A 6,802-nucleotide genomic window follows, 5' to 3' on the forward strand; every position below is an offset into this window, starting at 1 on the left:
CTGGACCTTCGTAACGCTCATCACCTGGTACGCATCAAGGAGGGGGACGAATGGAAAACGGCTTTTAATACCCCCCTCGGCCATTTTGAATATTGGGTCCTCCCCTTCGGCCTAGTCAACGCCCCCTCCGTGTTTCAAGCCCTGGTCAATGACGTTCTCAGAGACATGTTGAATATTTTCGTTTTCGTTTACATTGATGACATTCTAATTTTTTCCCCCTCTCTCCAGGTGCATGTGCAGCACGTTCGCCAGGTCCTTCAACGTCTCCTCGAGAATAAGTTATTTGTCAAGGCTGAGAAATGTACGTTTCATGCGTGCACCACCACTTTTTTAGGCTCCGTAATTTCCCCCCAGGGCATTAGTATGGATCCCTCTAAAGTTAGTGCCGTCACTGATTGGCCCACTCCTGACTCTTGTGTCTCGCTTCAGCGGTTCTTGGGGTTTGCCAATTTTTACCGTCGGTTTATTCGGAATTTCAGTCAGGTAGCAGCTCCCCTCACCGCCTTCACGTCCATTAAGACCCGCTTTATTTGGAGTGACGCGGCAGACGGCTTTTGATCGCCTTAAATCCCTTTTCTCTTCGGCCCCCATTCTTATTTACCCCGACGTTTCTAGAGAATTTATCGTTGAGGTGGACGCCTCCGAGGTGGGAGTTGGGGCTATCCTCTTCCAGCGCTCGTCCGCTGACGGGAGGATACACCCATGCGCTTTTTTCTCCCACCGGCTCTTGCCGGCCGAGCATAACTACGACGTGGGGGATCACGAGCTTCTGGCCATACGTCTCGCGCTAGGGGAGTGACGTCACTGGCTCGAGGGGTCGTCATTACCGTTCGTTTTCTGGACTGACCACCGTAATCTCGAGTACATTCGTTCGGCTTTATGTTCTGAGAACATAAAGCCTGATGTCCTCTCACGCCAGTTCGCTCCCCCTGATTCTGTTTCCGCTGTGGAGGGCATTGTTTCTCCGCAAATGGTGGTGGGAGCGGCGGTCTGGGGAATCGAACGTCTGGTTAAGCGCGCTCTCTCCAACACTATCACGCCGCGTCTCTGTCCTAAGGGCTTACTTTTTGTCCCGCCCTCCGCTCGACGCGCCGTTCTCTAGTGGGGGCATGCCTCCAAGATATTTGCACATCCTGGAGTCAGAGGTACTATTGCCTCAGTCTCCAAGAGATTTTGGTGGCCCACTCGAGAACGCGACGTCCGCCGCTTCATCGCGTCTTGCTCTGTTTGCGCCCAGACTAAGACTAGTAAACGGCCCCCAGCTGGCCTCCTCAGACCTTTACCCATTCCGTCTTGACCGTGGGCACAGATAGCTCTTGACTTTATCACTGGCCTCCCTCCGTCCGGAGGCAAGACCGTTATTCTCACCGTTATCGACTGCTTCTCTAAGACCGCCCGTTTTGTCCCGCTTCCTAAGCTCCCCTCCGCTAGAGAGACTGCGCAGATTGTCGTTGACCACATTTTTAAGATCCACGGTCTCCCCGAAAATGTCGTATCAGATAGGGGTCCACAATTCACACAAAAAGTACGCTTTCAATACACTTAAGCACACTAATTTTTCACAAGGGTCACTTAACATGTATTGATGATATTGATATTAAACATGTCAACCTGAACAATGTTATACCTTAGCCAGCGGCCTGTAAACAAATGAGAAGTTTTCTGCCATGAGTGAGATCAAAATAACCTACAAATTCTCCCAATGTCGGAATGATCTTTACTGCAGCTGCATTTTGTTAGGCCTGCAGCAACATTGTCAAGTTTGGTGGAAAAGTAAGCTACAGGATGCTATTAAGAAGAAAGCTATAGGACTCAGTAAGCTATTAAAACTTTGTGTCGCACACTAACAGCAACCAACAGTAAAATCTTATATTGCGGAGAATAAAACATTTTTCAACAGTTTGAACACTGTGAAAATGAAATGAAATCAAATTAGAATAATATTAATTTTCAACATATACAATAGTATTAGCAGCGGGACAAAAGTAACAAGTGTTACTTTCGTCCTGACAGGATCTCCTCACATATAAACCTGATTATATTTTATTTAGAAAAGCTCAGAGAAGTCAAACTTCAGGATGTGTTAGATCACTAAATAACCTGTAGATTGATCATTACTTTAACACATGAAACAAAAAGTACAACACGTTATAAGAAAAAAATGACCGCTTTAGGAATTTACTTATCATGGTTTAAAACAACTGGATCTACACGCGGAAAACTGTGAGTAAATAACGCGATATTTGTCAGGTCTGTTAAGGGTGAAAGGAGAAAATCGCTTTGTTACTTTTGTCCCGCGTTACTTTTGCCCCTACACCAAGAAAGACTAGAATTAGATAAGATTATGACAGAAAACCAGGTAGCATGTCTTGTAACTTGAGACATGAATTAGGCACATATGGGACCCTAGGTATAATTCACAGCTTGCAAGTTTTGTATAAATCTTAACTTATTTGCCTGGCCTCTTTCAAATTTATTCAAAAACTGGCCTGATGCCATCAATGGCTTCCTGTTTGAGAGAATATTGCAGGGTTTCCCGCAGAAAATGTGTTAGTTAAGGTGGTAGGGTTGGGTGAGTGGGCGGGGCAGAGGGCATGCAATAAAAGAGGCGGGGCGTATGCGTCATGTTGAAAATTAAAATATTTTTATTTAAAACACTCAAATAAAACTTAATTTTGAAGAAACTATGACAGAAAATGAACACATAGATTATTAATGAATTAAATATTTTTACCTCTAATGGGAAACTAAAGGGTTAATACAACACAAACTGAAGCAGATGTTGTAGAACGTCTGGCGAACGATGATAGATGGCGCACAAATGGTAAAAACTGATTATTTCCCACTATTAATTACATTATCTTAAAGGAGTGTAACTACTGTAGCATGTAAATAATGCACATAAATAAAGTAAGCAAGAGCGTTCAACAATTATATCTAATCAACAGGCACGTGAAACCTAGCTAGCAGGTTGCTTAAACAACAAAATCACCAGCTAACTTACTTTCAATTTGCAAGAAAGAACTATAGACAAATACAATAACAGGCTTAAATAACCCCAAAGCATAAGTCCACATACAGTTCTCACCAGGGGCGTCGGACTGGGGGTAAAACCAGTACTGATTACCAGGGCCCCAAAGGAAGAGAGGGCCCTTGAAAAGTCTGAAATATATTATGGGGTGGGGCATGGGGGCCCATCAGGACTGCCAATGCATAGGGCCCGAGATCTTGTGCAACGCCCCTGGTTCTCACGGACTCGCTTTTTATCAACTGGCTATCCTCCAGACATGACGGACCACGTCTTTATCTAATTTCGGCAGGGGCGATTCCAGGATTTTATAAATGGGGGGGGCACAGGGGGGGACCAATAACCAGTCAGGGGGGGGGCAATCAGAAAATTCAAATGAAAATAAATACTGGTTTAGAAAATATCAAGCATGGTTCCCAAAATCTTGTGCAATGCCACATGCTCTAATATAGATGGTATTCATTTTTTTGTATTTTGCATGGATTAGACAACACAGTTCTGTTTCAGAATAGTTCACTTTAAAACTGCCATGTTATTTTGTTCCTACATATGAAGTCAATGGGATCCATCAACTGATTTTGGTTACCGACATTCTTAACTTTTTTTCTTTTTTTTGTGTTTAGCAGAAGCAAGAAACTCATACAGGTTTGAAAGAAGTTTAGGTATATGACCATTTAAATTAAGTGAACTATTCCTTTAAGTAGGCTATTTAAATTACACAGAGTTGCGTGTAGCTGGAAATAGTTAACATTCTGACATATCAGGACCATTTGGGAAAATATTAGCCCTACTTAAAAATGTGTTTTTCTACTCTGTCTGATCTGACTTCCATTGTTTATTTTATTGTATTGTAATACAACAGAATGCTATTTCTACATATCATCTGTTCTGTTGTCAGGCATAAAGAAAGAGTTTAAAATAGTGACTAAACACGACCCAATAACACCTCGTGTTTAAACCAACCAGCTGTTACTTTATACTGCTAAAATCCTGATTTAAATGCGACATTGTCTGATAAAATCACCATACATTTACATTGAGCTGATACGAGGTGATTTCGGATTACCTGTGTGTCTCATGCAGGGTTGCTCTTCTCATCTGGTTGTGTTTATGAGCACTTTTAATTTTAAATGCGAGTGATAGTTTAATTGTCGATCGCGTATAGCGCAGACAATTCAGCGCAAATAAAAAAATATACTGTTACGCGGGCGCACGCATACCGCACCATAGGGAGGGAGAGAGCTCGTGCACAGAGAACTGGTGTGTGTCTGTGTGGGAAAACACTACTAACCTTTCGTTAAGTCATGATACTCGATCAACCGTCTTCTCTGTCAGTAACATCTGTTGACTGTTAACGTTTACGTGAAAGGACAAGTACATGAAGGAACCCAGGTGGAAAACGCCGCCAACTTTTAATTCCTTCACTCAGTGTCATGTAAGAGAGGCACGTCGAGGTTCCGCACGCAGCAGTGAGAAAGCGTGCACGCGAGAGCACTGCTGAGTGCTTGCAACAGCGAACGACGAAGCCGTTTTAAATAGTAAAGTAAAATGTAAATGGTAATCATGAAAAATCTATTTGATTTGTGCCAGTGTTGAGTCTGTGGCGGGGCGCCCGCTCCTTCTTCGCATTCGCACGAGTCTCAAATCAAACAGTGATTGACAACTGGTCCAATGGTGCGGTGGGTGTCGTGGTGTCTCTTTCCTCCTGTTTTAAAAACATGCAACTACTGTGCTCGCTTCTTCTTCGCGTTCGCGCGAGTCTCATATCAAACAGTGATGGACAGCTCTCTGGTCCAATGGTGCGGCGGGCATTTTCAGGTTGACAGTAAATCTAGCTGGCCCAATGAGATTTGAGGGGGGGCACCAGGGGGGGCCAATCATATTCCAGGGGGGGCCGGTGCCACCCCATGCCCCCCCCTCTAGACACTCCCCTGCATTTCGGCTGTGTGGCGCACGTCCACGCTATTGTCTGAGATGTTTTATCAACTGGCTAGTTATCCTCCAGACAGTGACGGTCCGGACCACGTCTTTCTCATTTATCATAAACCCTTTAGACGTATCTGCAGCAGGAACTTATTTTGACAAATACGTGATGCACACAGAATCTCTTGAAGTGCAGAACACATATTTTGAAAAAGGAACCACACACATGACGGGCTCAGACATGTTGTGACGAACTTCGCATCGAGTGCCCTCGAAAAAAGAAGTCACCGGCCACCACTGCTTTGCGCATAAGGTCATCTCACCTCACTACAGTGCTTTTGTCAATTCCCTGTACCTTCCTAGAGAGTCACCTCAGAACATTTAGTGTCTCAGTATCCTCATTTAAAATTTTCTTAACTCTGAATTTAATTCAGTATCTCAGCCTACTCTTTTCAAGGCCTATTAAGTCTTGACTCAGTGCTGAATACCACAACCATACACCAAGCAGAATGGGTTTTCCCAAACTTAAATTTTCTTACCTTAGTTTATTGCCACTGAGTTATTTCGACGATCAAAGTGCTGGCTGGCGTAGGGCTGGAATGGCAAAAGTATCTGGATGATCAGTCGTCTGTTCTAAGTGCGCAAGGTCCAGTCAAGGGATCCCACTTCTGACACCAAATTGTTCTAGCAGTTTCAAATAATGAGCCAGGAATGGTCTTTTAAGAATGTTATTTCTTGCAAGAAGGGTCAACAGTCATACAGATAATGCTGCAGAGTGTTATAAAGACCTTATGTCCCTGTCTCCTTTTATATGCATCCCTGAGCTCTATCTGCCAATCATACTTTAGTATCTTAGTTATTACCTTTTAAGGAATCCATTTCTTGATATGTGGAATCATACAATGGCATCATAAGCATTATAAGCAAATTATTTAGCCCCCCCCAAAAAGGATGAGTAATGTCACAAAACTAATGGTTCTTTTTCTCAGAGACACTTCCTCCTTTCTGAGAAGACTAAAGTACAAATGCACTGTTTAAAGTCAAGCATAAGCATGAGACATAAAATAAACAACTTAGACAACCACAAGAATAGCCAAATAACCCTTACAAACAAAACTATATCATGCCCTGTTTACACCTGGTATTAAGATGCATTTTGGTCAAACATTTCCCTTCACACCTGGTGTTTTAATCGATCTCTTTTGTCCATGTCTGTGTCTCAATTTGCTCCCTTAGCTCCCGAGGAGCTATGTATGTGAAACATACATGTCTGTGCATACATTTGGAGGAATATTACATTTAAATATTAAGTAGATTGTGGTCCCTTCCTATCTAGCGATGTGTGTTTATATTCAAACTAAAACAAACATTTGTCTTTATAAAAGTTTTGTTGCATTTCATGAAGTTTATTGAGTTGGCTTGCACAATTTTTGGTTTTAAGGAACGAATGTTCCAGTCCACTGAAAAGATTTTGCGATTGAGACAGCACTTAAAGTGGTCGACTCCATTAAAATATCAGCACATAACGTAATTAATATTCACAAGATAAGTCCGGCAACTGTGATTGCGCATCTACTGTACACGTGCAAGGTCTCATGCACAAAAAATGTTATGCTGCGTTGGCCACACACCAAAAGCAAAGCAATGCGTTCCTCGCTCTGGATTACGTGCGGGATTTTACTTCGACTCATGCCAATTTTCCGCTTTAGTTAAATATATTTTAATTGCGCTGAAGACGCCTTTAAAGGTGTTTGTGTAATAGTGCGCAAATAGTTAACCCTTGTGTGGTGTTCATATTTTTGTTACTTAGACAATGTTTGTGGGTCTAGTGGACCCAGAGCATTATTAGTA

General features: G+C 42.7%; 1 protein-coding gene across 1 annotated transcript in view; it reads right to left on the reverse strand.

Annotated features, from left to right (window-relative positions):
• The window catches only part of LOC135771326 (TRPM8 channel-associated factor homolog), a 31,032-nt gene extending 25,327 nt beyond the window's left edge, over positions 1–5,705 (reverse strand). The window contains exon 1 of the mRNA XM_065281524.2: positions 5,491–5,705. The gene's annotated coding sequence lies outside the window, so the exon portion shown is untranslated. The remainder of the gene's footprint in view (positions 1–5,490) is intronic.
• Positions 5,706–6,802: the final 1,097 nt, after the last annotated feature.

The sequence above is a fragment of the Paramisgurnus dabryanus genome, chromosome 8 (genome assembly GCF_030506205.2).
Source record: "Paramisgurnus dabryanus chromosome 8, PD_genome_1.1, whole genome shotgun sequence".
NCBI lineage: Eukaryota > Metazoa > Chordata > Actinopteri > Cypriniformes > Cobitidae > Paramisgurnus > Paramisgurnus dabryanus.